Consider the following 14713-nt stretch of genomic DNA (forward strand, 5'->3'; position numbering starts at 1 on the left):
AGGCAAAACACTCCTTAGATACTGAACAAAGAAAATAGGGAAGTGACAGTACTGTATAGAAGACAGAATATATTAGTGTCTTAAAAAGAAATAATAAAATATAGAAATGATAAGTATACTTTACTAGTAAATAACTATATATCAAGATATACATGGCAAACCTGTCTGTAATTTAAGATATATGACAGAAATACAGTTCAAAAATTTTAACTTAACATCTCCTGGCACAAATGAGACTGAAAGGAGGTAAAGTACGTGTGTATATTTTTTAATACCTGGGTTCAGTTATTATTTTACAAGTTGAACAGATAGTGACTAAATTCTCAAATGACCAATCAATTGGATATATTATATAATCAGAAATAACAAAGGGAAAAAATATTCATCTCCTAAACAGTTAAAAACTATACCTTTAAAAAGTGGTTTAAAAATATAGTGATAGAATAATTTGCTTTTATAACTCAAATAAAATTTTTATAACTTATTAAGATCTCAAGAGATAGGCATAGTAGTAACAGAAATGAATCTCTGGCTAGGAATTATGCTATAAATGTGAAATATTAACAAATCATTCATTTGGTATAAAATATTAGAGAAAAAGAATAAAAACCCACTTTGAGAAAGGAGAAGAGATAAAAACAATTATAAAATAAGGGATGATTTAACCGGGAAAGCAAAACATGGGCGTGATACGAATATATGATATTTGGAAAATATAAGCAATGCCATTTTGTAACTGTTATTTTCTAAGTTGTGCATATATAGATATATATATGAGATAAAATCTTACTTGAAAACTTAGTATTTACATTGCAGAGTGAATTACTAGTGGGATGATTATAAGCTCTCCTAAATATATATTTACTTACTTGTGGGTAAATAAATACTGACCTGCAGTCAAAAGTGTGTCCAGGGCCATCAACACAAATCCCTCCATTAAGACAGATGACTGAATTAAGTTCAGACTCAGCACAATTATCAATGCTTTTTTCACAATATGCACCAGTGTATCCACGTGGGCAAATGCAAGTAAATCCATGTGCTGACTTCTGACAGAAGCCTTCATTCATACAAGATATGGATGTGCAGTCCTAGATTAAGAAATAGAGAATCAAATTTGATTATTAGTATAAGGCTGACCATTTTAATAAAACTATATTTTTATTGAAACATAATCTAAAAAACTGATGTGCAAGTTTGTTTGACATTTCCTTCCTCTGTTAATTGAAATATGTTTATAATAGTGTTTTTTTTTACCTTTTATTATCAGAAAGACTCTGTCAAATATTCTATTGCTGATTTACCAAGAAAAAAATCATTATTAATCTTTATAAAAACATGTATCATGTCAGAGAACTGCCCCTGCCCCCAATAATGGTTCTAAAGCAAATTTCCTCTGCAGATAATAACAGAATTCACTAGCCCTTAGTGTCTATCATACCTCTGAGTTTTCCCAAAACAGCCCCAGTTCAACTCTGCTCTCCTAGGGTAATGATTAATAGTACTTCCATGAAATTTCAAAGGATTTCTGGGCTTGATCACATACTTAGAACAAACACTTCACAATAGATTTATGTCCATGTAAAATACCTAAAACTCCTGTAACAGCTGAAGTTTGAATCCAATCATAATCTTTTAATTACCTACTTTTTCCCATGCATTTGTCCAAATGTATGTCCAGCATTACTGACACCTATAGCTGCAGAAGTGTAAATGTCTTGTCTGGATAATACCTATTACTTTTTATGCTTAAAAATATTTTAGAATTTCTCATAGCTTTACTTATTTATTCAACAAATGGTATTTTATTTATTGTAACTACATTGATGTGCAAAATGGCGATAATATCACCCACCTCATATGGTGTGCTATGAGACTTAAATAAAATAATGGCACTGTGTCTTAAACATCATATGTGATCAGTAAATATTATCTTTCTTTCTTCTCCACTCTGAAGGCCAAGGGCTCAGTCAGCCTGTATTTCAATGTTTTGGCACTTAATTTGAACAAGAAATATGTTTCTCTGTATATTTAGCTTCTACCATATCATACCATATGCTTTTAAGTTTACAGTTTAGGGTGTATATATATACACACACACACATATATATATACACACTTACATTGTAGAAAACACATGTCATAGTACCACAAACATGGTATGACATCATTTTTCATAATGTAAACTGAAAAGATTTGCACCCATAATTCTGAGAAATAATTTATGGAAAGTTATGACATCATTAGTAAAACTGATTATTTTCAATGAGTTATCTAAAGATATCTTAATGAACCTAAACCAACTTGAATCATTTTGCACTCTAGGTCTTGAGTTCTTACATTCTCAAGGATAATTGCATATGCAAACATAAAATACTTCCTCAGCATTTTACCTTGAAAAGTGATAATTTTCTAGAATTATTATTCATTAATTGACACCTATGCTTACAAATATTTAGTGACTTTTAAAAAGTGTTAACAACAGAATCTCATACTGACAAGACTATTATGGAAGCCATTGCATTAATATCATTTATCTACTGGAAAATTAGATGATGTTAAAAATAATCCGAGAGATTAATTAGTGTCATCCTCAATTAGAAATGAATTGGGCACTTCAGTATAATATTCCAGTCATGCCTGGAACTTAGATAGTAATCTTGTACACCCCCACCCCCCACAAGTGATAGAACTAAGTATGTTTTTGTAAACAAATGCTATGATATTTGTTCCACTTTTGCTGAAAATGTGAACTTGTTAAGAAAAACCAAGGGCACATAGTAGACTATCCTGTAGGTATTGCAGTTTTATTTATGGAAGAGAAATGCAGAATTCCACAGGGAGTGTCATGGAAACATGTTTCTCCCTTAGCTCTATTTCCAGATATGTATGGAATGACTTATTAGAAAACATTACATAAACTAATTGAATTGTATCTACCACGGGAAGACAGGGATCGTTTTTAGACTGCCAAAAGTTCTGTCTCCAGGGTTTCAAGAATCTTTTACTAAATTAATTCGAAAGCTTAATGGGAAATACAAAGGCAATTTCTTTTTAGAAGAAATCAAATTGTCATTTAAAGTTCTTGATCTTTCCTGGTTTAAAAATTTAAAAGGATGCCTTTCCTTTTGTTCATCATCATTTATATTGCTTTGCTATATTCTATTTAATATAATAAAGTGCTTTCCCAAAGAGTTCACTAAAGTAATTTCAGAAAATAAAATATATAAAAGGTTGAGTATTTAGAGAAAGAAATGGAAGCCGGGAGGAATCCTGCACACCAGGGCAATCTAGACAACTGAGCTTGACCCCAGTGATATATTCATTCAACTTGTACTGAAAATATTATGCCAGGAAATGTACAGGAGCATGAAAGGAACAGGGCAGTGATATATTCATTGTGAAATTCTTAGACAGGGCAAAGTACTAACTGGGCTAGTAAATGTGACAGTTATCTCACTGACTCAGATAGTTGTGTTCTTTCTGAGGGATGTGGTTTAGATCCACAGGGTTGTCCTGTGATCTCTGAACTTCCTAGAAAAGGAAGTTACCCAGTGTCATCTTTAGCATAACACTTCTCTCATGGCATCACGTTTTATTTTTTAGCATTAGTGTTTTGAGTAGTAGAACGCTTTCCTCAATTAAGATCTTGGAGAAAGGGAAACAGATAGAGAGAGAAGTACAATTTGAAGAGTGGGAACAGAACAAGGTACCTACTAAGTCCCTACCATTCCCCCTGCAAAGGGGGGATTAACCTTCACAGAATTCCGTGAACTTTGGCCAGTTCTGAATAAGAACTGCTAGTGTAGTCAAGTGTTTTTAAATGTGTATATTCAAAATCTCATTAATTCTGTGGGTTTTTACTTTGCAAGCTACAGAGTTGGGCAATCCAAAAGACTGAGAACACTTCAATCAGATGTAACTACGGAATCTGTAGCATTGTAAGTGACATGTGCTTGCTGCTGGTAGTCAAAAGAGGCTGGAAAAGGAAATGCAACTTCTCTTACCCCCACTTGTTTTACTCTTCTGATCCAAGTTTGGGCTCACTTTTGCTGAGTATTCACAGGCTTTCCCTAACTTAGGGATTCAAGATTTAGGGACGAGGGCAAATAGTGGAATAGCTAGAGGACAAATACCTAGAGAGCATAGTGGCATTTATTTAAACAAAGGATGCATATACCAAGAAGTAATATTCACATTTTAACAGAACAAATACATAAGAAAATATTTCTAATAAACACACAAGTATGGTAGGGCACACACAAACGAATGAGCAAGAGGGGGTCTTAAGATTAGTGGTGATTATTTTCTGCTATGAAATAGCATAGAATGAACTCAAACTTCTGCACCTAAAACACAGAAAGAATTTTAAGAGCAATAAATTGTCTTAAATATCCAAAAAAGGGTACTGATTAAATATGGTACTTCCACACAATAGAATATTAATAAGAAGAAAGTAGAATATATGTTAGTATAGAATATATATATAATATAACATATATATATATAAAAGAATAATCTGTGGTTGATTAAGTGAAAAAGCAAGGTACTCTGTGTGTGTGTAATAAATGTTCCCATTTTGCAATATCTTGTTTATTTTAAGGATTTGTTTCTAATTAAAGGATAGTGATATTCTCTAAAATAATTTGTAGGAAAAAGCTGACCATTTGTTGAGGGGGGATGGACTCAAACTCAAAACTCAAACCCTCTCCTGGAAAGCATTCTGATGGTTCAATCATTTAATTTCAAATAAAAAGAATGAGAAAAATTTGTTAAATAAGTCTCTTTTAAACCTGTCAAAAATCACAGAACCTTTAGAGTTCTGTAATAAAGTAAATTTGGATACATGAAAATAATTTTCTGAATGCCAGAATCCACTATGTACTAGTGAAAGAATAACAAAAAATAGAAAAACATACACGATATACATGGCAGACAAAATGTAAATTATATTAAATTAAAAGCTCATAAATTTCAGTTCACACTCAGAGAAACACAAATACATGCACTCATGTGTGCGTACTTAGTTTTTTACATGCAGGGGACGCATGTGCAGTCTTGTTACACGGGTGTATTGCACTTCGGTAGTGAGCATAGTATACGATAGGTCATTTTTTTGAACCATTCTCCTCTCCTTTCCTCTACCTTCTTCTAGTCCGCAGTGTCTATTATTCCCATGTTTATCTCCACAGTTGTTGAATGTTTAGCTCCCACTTATAAGTGAGAACATAGGGTATTTTCTTTTTCTGTTCCTGCATTAATTACTTTAGTTTTATGGACTCCAGCTGCATCCATGTTGCTGTGAAGGACATGATTATTTTTTATCACTCTGTAGTTTTCCATGGTGTATATGTACCATATTTTCTTTACCCAATCCACCACTGATGGTCACCTATGTTGATTCCATGTCTTTGCTATTTATACACAGTTCTTTAATTCTTTCCTTTTTATTTAGAGAACTTACATGAGTCCTTACTTTATATTAAGTCTGCTCATAACAATATATTCACTAGGAGTTAAAGCACACATTCTTTTATTTCTACTTCATCTAAGAAAGTCATGATTTTTTTTAATTCTGCAGTTAGTTTTTTTTCCATTTTAGTTCATAACATATATATTTATTATTTGATATCTTAAAAATAATACTGCTTCCATGTACATACACATGGTGCATGAGGATACATACCATCCTCCTAAGTCTTATCAAACTTGAAAGAAAAATATCTGCTTTCTATGCTGCCCTTCTCACTTTTCTTTTCTGTTTGTGTGTGCACATCCAGAACTTAAATTACATTTTTTTTTTCACTAGTCATAGCATATGTTCTCTCCCCAGGCATGCATTTGCTTTTCTCCAGCATTAATTCTAATTTTTAAAGCTTCCCTCTAATTGTCACTTGGACAAAAAACAAAACAAAGTGTTTTAGGTTTCTCTAGAAAAACAGGACGAATAGGATAGATGTATATATGAAAGGGAGTTTATTAAGGAGTACTGACTCACACTATCACAAGGTGAAGTCCCACAATAGGCCGTCTGCAAGGTGAGGAGCAACGAAGCCAGTCCGAGTCCCAAAACCTCAAAAGTAGGGAAGCTGACAGAGCAGCCTTCCATCTGTGGCTGAAGGCCCGAAAGCCCCTGACAAACCATTGGTGGAAGTCCAAGGGTTCAAAAGCTGAAGAACTCGAAGTCAAATGTTTGAGGGCAGGAAGCATCCAGCATGGGAGAAAAACGGAGGCTGGAAGACTCAGCCAGTCTAGTTCTTCCACATTCTTCTGCCTGCTTTATTCTAGCCTAGCTGGCAGCTGATTAGATTGTGCCCACTCAAATTGAGGGTGGGTCTGTCTTTCCCAGTTCACTGACTCAAATATTAATCTCCTTTGGCAACACTCTCACAGACACACTCAGGAATAATACTTTGCATCCTTCTGTCCAATGAAGTTGACACTCAATATTAACCATCACAGCAATTTTGCTTGTGTTGTTGCCCATCCAGCCCTAACATAAACTATATTTTTTCCACTCCTAAGGAACTTCACATATAACACCTTGCCCTATATTGACTCGAGTGCACTTTTCAGTTAGTACTGCCTATCTTTCTCCATTTCTCTTGAGTCTTTAGCCTTGAAAAACAGTTCATGAATCTCCTTCAGAGTGTGTTATCTAAGCATTGTACCGCAGAGGAAGTTAAAATAAATAGGTCAGCTAGTAAGTAAGATAGAGAGATACAGCATGAGAGAGAGATGTAGATCACTTTCCATGTGGAGCTGGTGAGGTAGGACGTATATCTAATGATTATTATATCTCAATTTCTTATAGACATTCAATATCTAAGATTTACAGAATGAGCAAAATTACATGTAGAGTACACTTAATGCATTGGTGAAACATGACAAGATTTTTTTAAAAATTATTAAACTATAATAATTATTCTAGATGGTACTAGTACAAATGAGATAAAAAGTCAAGAAACAGAATAGTCCAAAAACTAACCCATATATAGAAATCTACTATATGAAAAGCGAAGCATTCCAAATCAAGAAAGAATTAAGAGACCCTTTGATAAAATTTCTTGGAAAAAATCATTATGCTTAAAAGAAACCATTAAGTTAGATTTCTAGTTTTTATCAATCATAATATATTCACTATGAGTTAAAGCACTAAAAGTATCATGAATTCTATAATTGTAGTTAATGATAATATAAAAATATATTTAAGATATTACAGTGTGAAGGATTTCTTTGGAGAGTGACAAAGCCCATTTAGGAAGGAAAAGGTAAAGACAAATATGAAAATCTCACAATTCATAAGCTGTATAAAGTGAGGGTGTCCAGACTCTGTAAAAGATTTGCATTTTTTCAGAACCTAGTAGATTTTATCTATAATTTAAACTAATATATACAAATCAAAAAGTAAAGGGCAAGTAAGCAAAAAGAAAAAGGGCTATAAGCAGGCAAGGCACAAAGAACTACAAATGACAAATAATAGTATAGAAAGGTGTTCAATCTTGATAGTAACCTAGGAAAATGTAAATTAAAATAATGATAAACCGCATTTTCCTCATGAAGTTAGTCAACACTTTGTAAAAAGTCATTTCATTTAATAGGATATAGGTAAGCTGGTGTGCTCGTACTCTCATCAGGTAAACATGGTCTTCAATGTTTATTTGGAATACTTTATAGCTATTAAAAAGAATGAATCAAGACTCTTTGCATTTTAATGGAATGACTCCTAACATATACTTCTAAGACAAAAATATCACTGAGTATAATGAGTTTGCTCTTATGCTAAAATAACAATATTAGGAAAAAATCTAGAAGCATTTAGGTAGAATTTTAACAATTGCTGTCATAATATTGGCTGTGTATGTATGTATGTATATGCATACATACATACATATGTCAAAAATGTCTATTTACTGATATTTTAATTCAAAACAAAGAATATGATATTTGTACTATCAAGAAATAAGGTGTTAGAGATTACTTCAGGCAATATTTGTGGTAATGCAAACAGGACGTATGGTTCATTCATTCTCTACCAGGGAATTTATTTATTACATTTCCTTTTCCACATCAAGAATGGCTTTCACATCCAGAACAAAATAAACACAATATCAACAGATAATTATGCTTTTTAAAACTGTGTCAGAAAATGTGCTAATTGTTTTACATGCATTATCTCATTTAATTCTTGCAATAACCTGAGGTAGTTACTGTGATTACTTTTATTGAATAGTCAAAACATAATTTCAAAATAAATGTAATTTGAGAACACACAGTAGGTAAGTAGCAATACAGAGTTTCAATCCTGGTTCTCATTTAACTACTCCATCACCCGTCTCTGAAAGGGCCACTTACTGAATAGCTACTGTGTTTCATGAGCGTTCTCACACATGATCCTGTGATGTCAGAACTAGTATAGCTATGCTTTACTGACTAGGGAGAGAGACACAAAGAATATAATAAAATATCCATGGTTTCACAATGACAAAAGCTTTTAGTTTGTGTGCATCCTCCCTTTACTATGTTATTGTCAATCAAAAATGATTTGGAAGAACTCCCAAGGATTCCAAAAGGCTCACAAGATTCTCATCTACCAAGAACGGTCACAGTCTTCAGTCAACCAACATTTCTCAACAAATGATGCATCCCATATAAAATACCATATGTCAATCACACCACATGAGACTCCTGAAGATTGAAAGACATATCCTGAGAATATTAAAGGTGTTGCCCACTTCTTGATATATACATCCAGTATTTATATTCTCCTTGTGATATCTACATTAATTGAATCCTATGTAATTCCTACATATCCACAGATACCTCTGTCTCCTAAGACCAGAGAGGACGAGGCAGATGGTAAAATTTAAGCCATCTGAGCAACTGTTGATAATGGATACTTCAAGGATTTAGTTTGGTGGGGCAGTCGGTAGGAGGGAAGGGAATTGTGGAATTTTGTAACAACAAAAGACAAAGAAGGAAAAGGTGGAAAAAAAAAAAAGCCATGATTTATAGTTTTGTTTGGAGCAGCCAAAGAATAACACAGAGGAAAGATGAGAGAACAGTAAAATCATCAACAACTGTGGAAGAAATGACTTCGAAATCTACAGCAAGCCATTTGATTTTTCTTTTAAATTAAAATTTTTGTCATATAGCTTTAATAAAATTATAAGACTTACATTAATTTTGATCTTACATTGTATGCTAGTCCCATCTGCATCACATGAACATGGATATTCATTAATAGGTTCTGTGCACCTGAAACACATAATTAGAATTAAATTTTCAAATAAGTAGATGTCAAAGCATAACTTCAAGGGAGTTTCACCATTTAAACTTTTCTTTCCTAGTTCAGGTGAAAAAAGCACTCCCATGAGCAATACAAAGCAGAGTTTATTCCTGGGTTTCTTATCCTTGAAGGTGACTGGACTGAAAAAATGGATCAATTTTCATTTTTGCCATTTTCCCCATGGCAATGAAAAGAACGAACAGTTTTAAAAGATAAAAAGTATGTCTAGGGCTTATGTGAGAAACTGAAGTTAGCGATGGCCAGGCTGCATTGCAATGAGCTGCCAACCTTCTTTCTCCCTTCCCTGCTTACAAAGTAGGTGGCAGAATTAGAAAAGAAAAGTAACGCAGAAGCAAGCAGCATGGTGCATCTGTGATATATTCTTCTTTGCCACCTGCATCTCCTAGAAATACCTTCACTCTAGATATGTATTAACCAATATTTTATCCATGATCAGAGGAGTTATTACACAGATTCATAGAGTCATAAAATACTTTTCATACACATAGGGATGAAAGAACCAGTTTATTTAGGAACATTTTAAATACTAAGTGTGTGGTATTATCTCTCCATAGAGCAAATAATAGAATGTCTCATCATCTTACCTGCTAGTTCTATTACCATGAGCAGTTACCTTTAAATATATTAAAGTCTAATTAATCCACATTTATAGAAAATTACTTTATGCTAATGAACAGAAATAAAAGAAGGGCAGAGATAATGTATCAGTACATTGCATTAGCTAAAACTGGCAGCATCTGTCATATTAAACGTACTTAGCTCTTGTTTTATGAAACAGCATAATTAAAATTATCTTTATCAACTTTCCCTTGACAATAAGCCTTAAATATTGTGAGTTAAATATATTTTCATAAAGCTAATAATAAAAAAAATAAAAATAGCTACCTTCCATGTAGACAAGGATTTGAAAGGCAATCATTTGCATTTGTTTCACAGTGTGTTCCATAAAACCCACTCTTGCAGTCACAGGTATAATGATTGATGCCGTCAATACAAACTCCATCATGAAGACAGGGCTCTGATAGGCATTCATCAAGATTTATTTCACAATTGATACCTATGTGGGAACAGACAAGGCAAAACATGAAACTATTTAAATACAAAACTCAAAAGTTTGTTCATTATGGTAAACATCTCCAAGAAACAAAGACCTCTCTCTATAATGATAACTTGATATTTGGCAGCAAAATAAAACATTTTCCAAGGTTGAATATATTTAGGTCTGTGAACATCCAGATTAATAATTTAATGTGAATGACAAAAACAAAGCACAAGCTTAATATACTGAGGAGATTGTTTTTCTTGTAATGTTTGTTGAGAATATTAGTGAAGTAATGAATTATATCAAGTTGTCACTGTGAATACTAATTCATAATTTTTTTTTGTAATGGTGTTTGAGAGTCAAACATTTATTACCTATAAGAATTAAGAATGAGTTTGAAGTTTTCTAAATTTGGCTTTAGTGAATCCATTAATGGGCTCTCTGAGATTTCTAAATGAAATCTAAGTTTGGCTACATACTTGGGATTTTCAAAGGCCAAGTAGCGAATATTTTTAAGCACCTACCAGGAACCACTTCTATGCTCAACTAGAGGTACCAAACCAAAAAATAAACTTCCTGTTAACCCAAAAACGTTGTTAAGCAGGCAATAATTTACAGATAGAAAACATCTAGATAATAACATAAGCAGAGCTTAACAGAAAGCAAGATTGTGTTTCGTATGTTTGAAATATCTGGAAAGAGCACAGAACCATTGTAGAATTGTTAGAATAATTTATTTGCCAATTATATCCATTACTAGCAAGCATCTACTAATAAAAACTAGCATTGATTGAGCACTTATTGGTGTGCCCTGCCCTTAAGGCTTCCTGCACATTATCTTAGCTAATGCTCATCAAACCGATAAGCAGATCTCATTAACCTTAACTCACTGGTGAGTATTCAGAGTGTAAGTAAAACTTCCAGGCCACACAGGCCATAACAGCAAACAAGAATTTAAATCATGTTTCCTCTGACTTGTGCTTCTGATCATTACTTTAAATTACCTACCCTGCAGCTACTCTGATATGTGCATAAGTTGCTATGCTGAGTAATACCGTAGATACCAATTGGAAAACATGGTTCTTGTAGCCAGTACATGATACCTAGTTGTAAAAAAAGATAAGTAATAAGCTTCTTATGATGAAGAAGACAATGAAAATAGCTGACATGTGGGGCTCTTACTATGTGCCAGGTATGCTAATTTCAGAGGTTCATGACACAGTTTTATTTCCCACTCACTCTCCATTATTAGAGTGAGTTACCGATCCTCTTTACATTATCTTCACTCTGAGACCAATGTTAATGAATCATACTCTATCTGGGATATTGACATCTGTGTTTAAGAGGAAAAAAGACACTTCTCTTTCATGTTGGGCTTGGTCATATGACATAAAATATAAGTGACTCTTAAGTCTTTCACCTACAAATCAAGTTATACGACTAAGTCCAACAGAAATGGAATGGGAAAGAATGTTTCTCTCCCAGGAAAGGGCAGATATTTGTAACAATAAAATTTAGTACAAGCATAATCAATCAAGTTTCCCACTTGTAAATTGGTACATCTTAGGTTTATTGGGTTGATAGAGTATAGGCATGCACCAAAAACAACCTAGCCAAGGTCTGATACATGTTTAACATTTTATTGCTTTCAGGTTCTTGATTAAAATATCACAACCACATTATATTTAATTAGTGATTTGGGCAGTTCCAAAGACACCACCATACCAATTAGGAAGATAAGTGAAAAGTCTCTGTATCGCTACGTAGAGTGTTGGCAGAGTCAGTGCTGAAATTTTCAGTTAAAAAAAGATAGATGGTCAATTTATAACAAAAGTGTGGGGGCAGAGACAAGTGTTAAAAGAGTTTGGGACAGGATGCATCCAGCAATGTTGGGAGATGAGGAGATTTGACAAAAGACACTCCACTCTGTTGAAATGTTCTCTCCATAAAAGGCAAACATGTCTCAATTTAGCTAGAGATAGCATCATCAAGATTATATTAGGATCTTTTTTTCCTAATGTTTTATTCATTAATTAAAATTGTGGTTATAATTTGACTTTCTAAGTAGCCTCCAAAGAGGATAAGAATGGAATAACTAGCCAATGTGAACATTTTGGTCTCTATAAACCATTCTCATTTTTAACATTATAGTCCTTCAGATTCATACATATCAAAGTCCCCTTTACCTTTCTAACTTCATCTTATTTTAACCTCACCCTTGACTAGTCTACTTTACTTACATTGACTTCCTTATGTTTTCTCAAAAGTTTTGGGCATGCTATTCTTATAACACCTTTGTACATTTATTCCCTTCCCAAGAAATCTCTTTCAAATATTTCACAGTCTACATCTTCTTCAGGTTTTTACTCAAATGTCACTATCTCAATGAGGACTATTCAACCACACGATACAAAATTGCATTCTCGTCTTAATCCACAATTGCCATTATCCTGCTTTATGTTTTCCTCCTATAACAAATAATCTCCTTCTAGCATTCCATAAGATTTATTCATATTATTTTTCATTTTGTCTGTCTTTCTCCATGATAAGCTTAGCTTCATAAAGGCATAGATTTTGTCTGTCTCATTCAAACTGCATACATTCAAATATTTGTTAAAAAATAAATCCTTGTCGTATACGTGTGTTTGGGTTTATGTGTGCATGTTTTTGTATTTTGTTTTACAGATTTCTGTTGTTTTCTCAGAAATCCCAGCCTCTTCTCAACCATGAACAAAGCAGTTCTTGAGAATCTGGGGAAACTGTTAGTCCTTGCAAAAGTGAGAGTCAGAATCTAATGAGGTGATGGTGATGCCTCTGAGGCGCATAACGAAAAGAGTGTCTGTGCAGCCAACGGGAAATATTTAATGGGACCCCTGCTTTTTCTCACCTTCCAACAAAGACATGTTCATGTGTAAAAAAAGACACACAGTTGTGGAGGGTCTTGGACTTTGGTTCACAATGATCTCCCACAAATAATTACCAACCTATCCAAACTCTAAGTTATTCATCTGTAAACTATGAATAAAAATATCTCTACTGTAGCATAGTAGAGAGATGTTCATAAGTATGCATATATATATATATATATAAATAATACATAGGCTACTTGATTATTATTACAACAAAATTGTTTATCTTCATAGGATAACAATGCTTTGACATAGCACATGTAAAAAAAAATAGTATTTATTAGACATGATCAAAGCCTTGGCTGAAGTGTCAGTCTCAGTTTTTTTGCCTACATTGCCTTATATACCAGGTACTCCTTACTGGTCATTAATTCATCTAATGCATATGTATGTGTTAGTCACAGTTCTAGACTCCTTGCATAGTTCCCTTGACCTGGCATTCATCACTGCCGCCTCCATCACAGCATAGCAGATGATTTTCACAAAATCTAATGATTTCATTATGGACTTCATTTGACAAAAGAAGAGCCATGATACATTTTTTTCTTTTTTTTTTTTTTATTTTGTTATGTCTAACATATTGTTCTTTCCACCTACCCGCCTGCCTGCTTTGGAGCTACAACAATAGTTTATGTTTGAAATAATTTTCAGTTTGTGGTGCTAAAGTTTTTGATTTCATTCATAATGCAGGCAATTCCTTTTTTAAGCAGAGTGGAAGGTTACCTGTGATATTTGAAGTTTTTTCTATGATCTCACTGATGTGAAAATCCTCTTTACTAGTCCGCCTCAACATCTGCCTCCAGAGTGAATATTTTCACATTGGAAATTACACAATCCTTTTAGAATCAAGCCATTTAAGTTCATAAACTGACAGGTTTGATCAGCAAAATATTTTCATGCATCAACAATATTATAATAGAAATTATATATATTCCTATATATATGATTATATACATACACACACACACATATATATATGTCAATCAGCTGTCTTTTTTCAGACTGTGGTGTTTTTTTTTTTTTTTTTTTCTTACTTTCTCTTCATTCCCTTTTTACCCAACTTCTTCTCATTGGTCAGCATTACATGTTCAGACAAGTTTTTCAAAATCCCTTTCCTGATTCTTATTTTTTTTCATTTCACATATGAGAACCTTGAAACATACTTTATGAACTCTCCATTGCCCCCAGAAATAAATGTAGTCTCCTTCGCCTAAAACCAAATTCTCTGTTCCAATCTTTCCTTTCTTGTCGCTGCTCTGACTGATATTATCAACTACTCTCATCTCCTGGTTTATAAACCTGATTGAATAATACAATCAACTGTGGAGTTTTTAAAAATACAAAATCCCAAATCTGAATCGTTGAGAAACAGGACTGAAAAGCTATATTTTTAAAAATCTCTCTAGATGATGGTAAATCATAGCTAAGGACCGCTGCTTTTTTATCAAACTG

At 33.3% G+C, this 14713-nt stretch overlaps 1 long non-coding RNA gene across 1 annotated transcript; it reads right to left on the reverse strand.

The window, feature by feature from the left end:
- Positions 1-509: 509 nt before the first annotated feature.
- Positions 510-13735, reverse strand: LOC116275453. Its single transcript, XR_004184562.1, has 3 exons — positions 10196-13735; positions 9180-9258; positions 510-1091 (listed from the first exon to the last, which is right to left on the reverse strand). It is a non-coding gene; the product is annotated as an uncharacterized LOC116275453 (long non-coding RNA).
- Between the last annotated feature and the right edge of the window lie 978 nt (positions 13736-14713).

The sequence above is a fragment of the Papio anubis genome, chromosome 6, assembly GCF_008728515.1.
Source record: "Papio anubis isolate 15944 chromosome 6, Panubis1.0, whole genome shotgun sequence".
Lineage (NCBI taxonomy): Eukaryota > Metazoa > Chordata > Mammalia > Primates > Cercopithecidae > Papio > Papio anubis.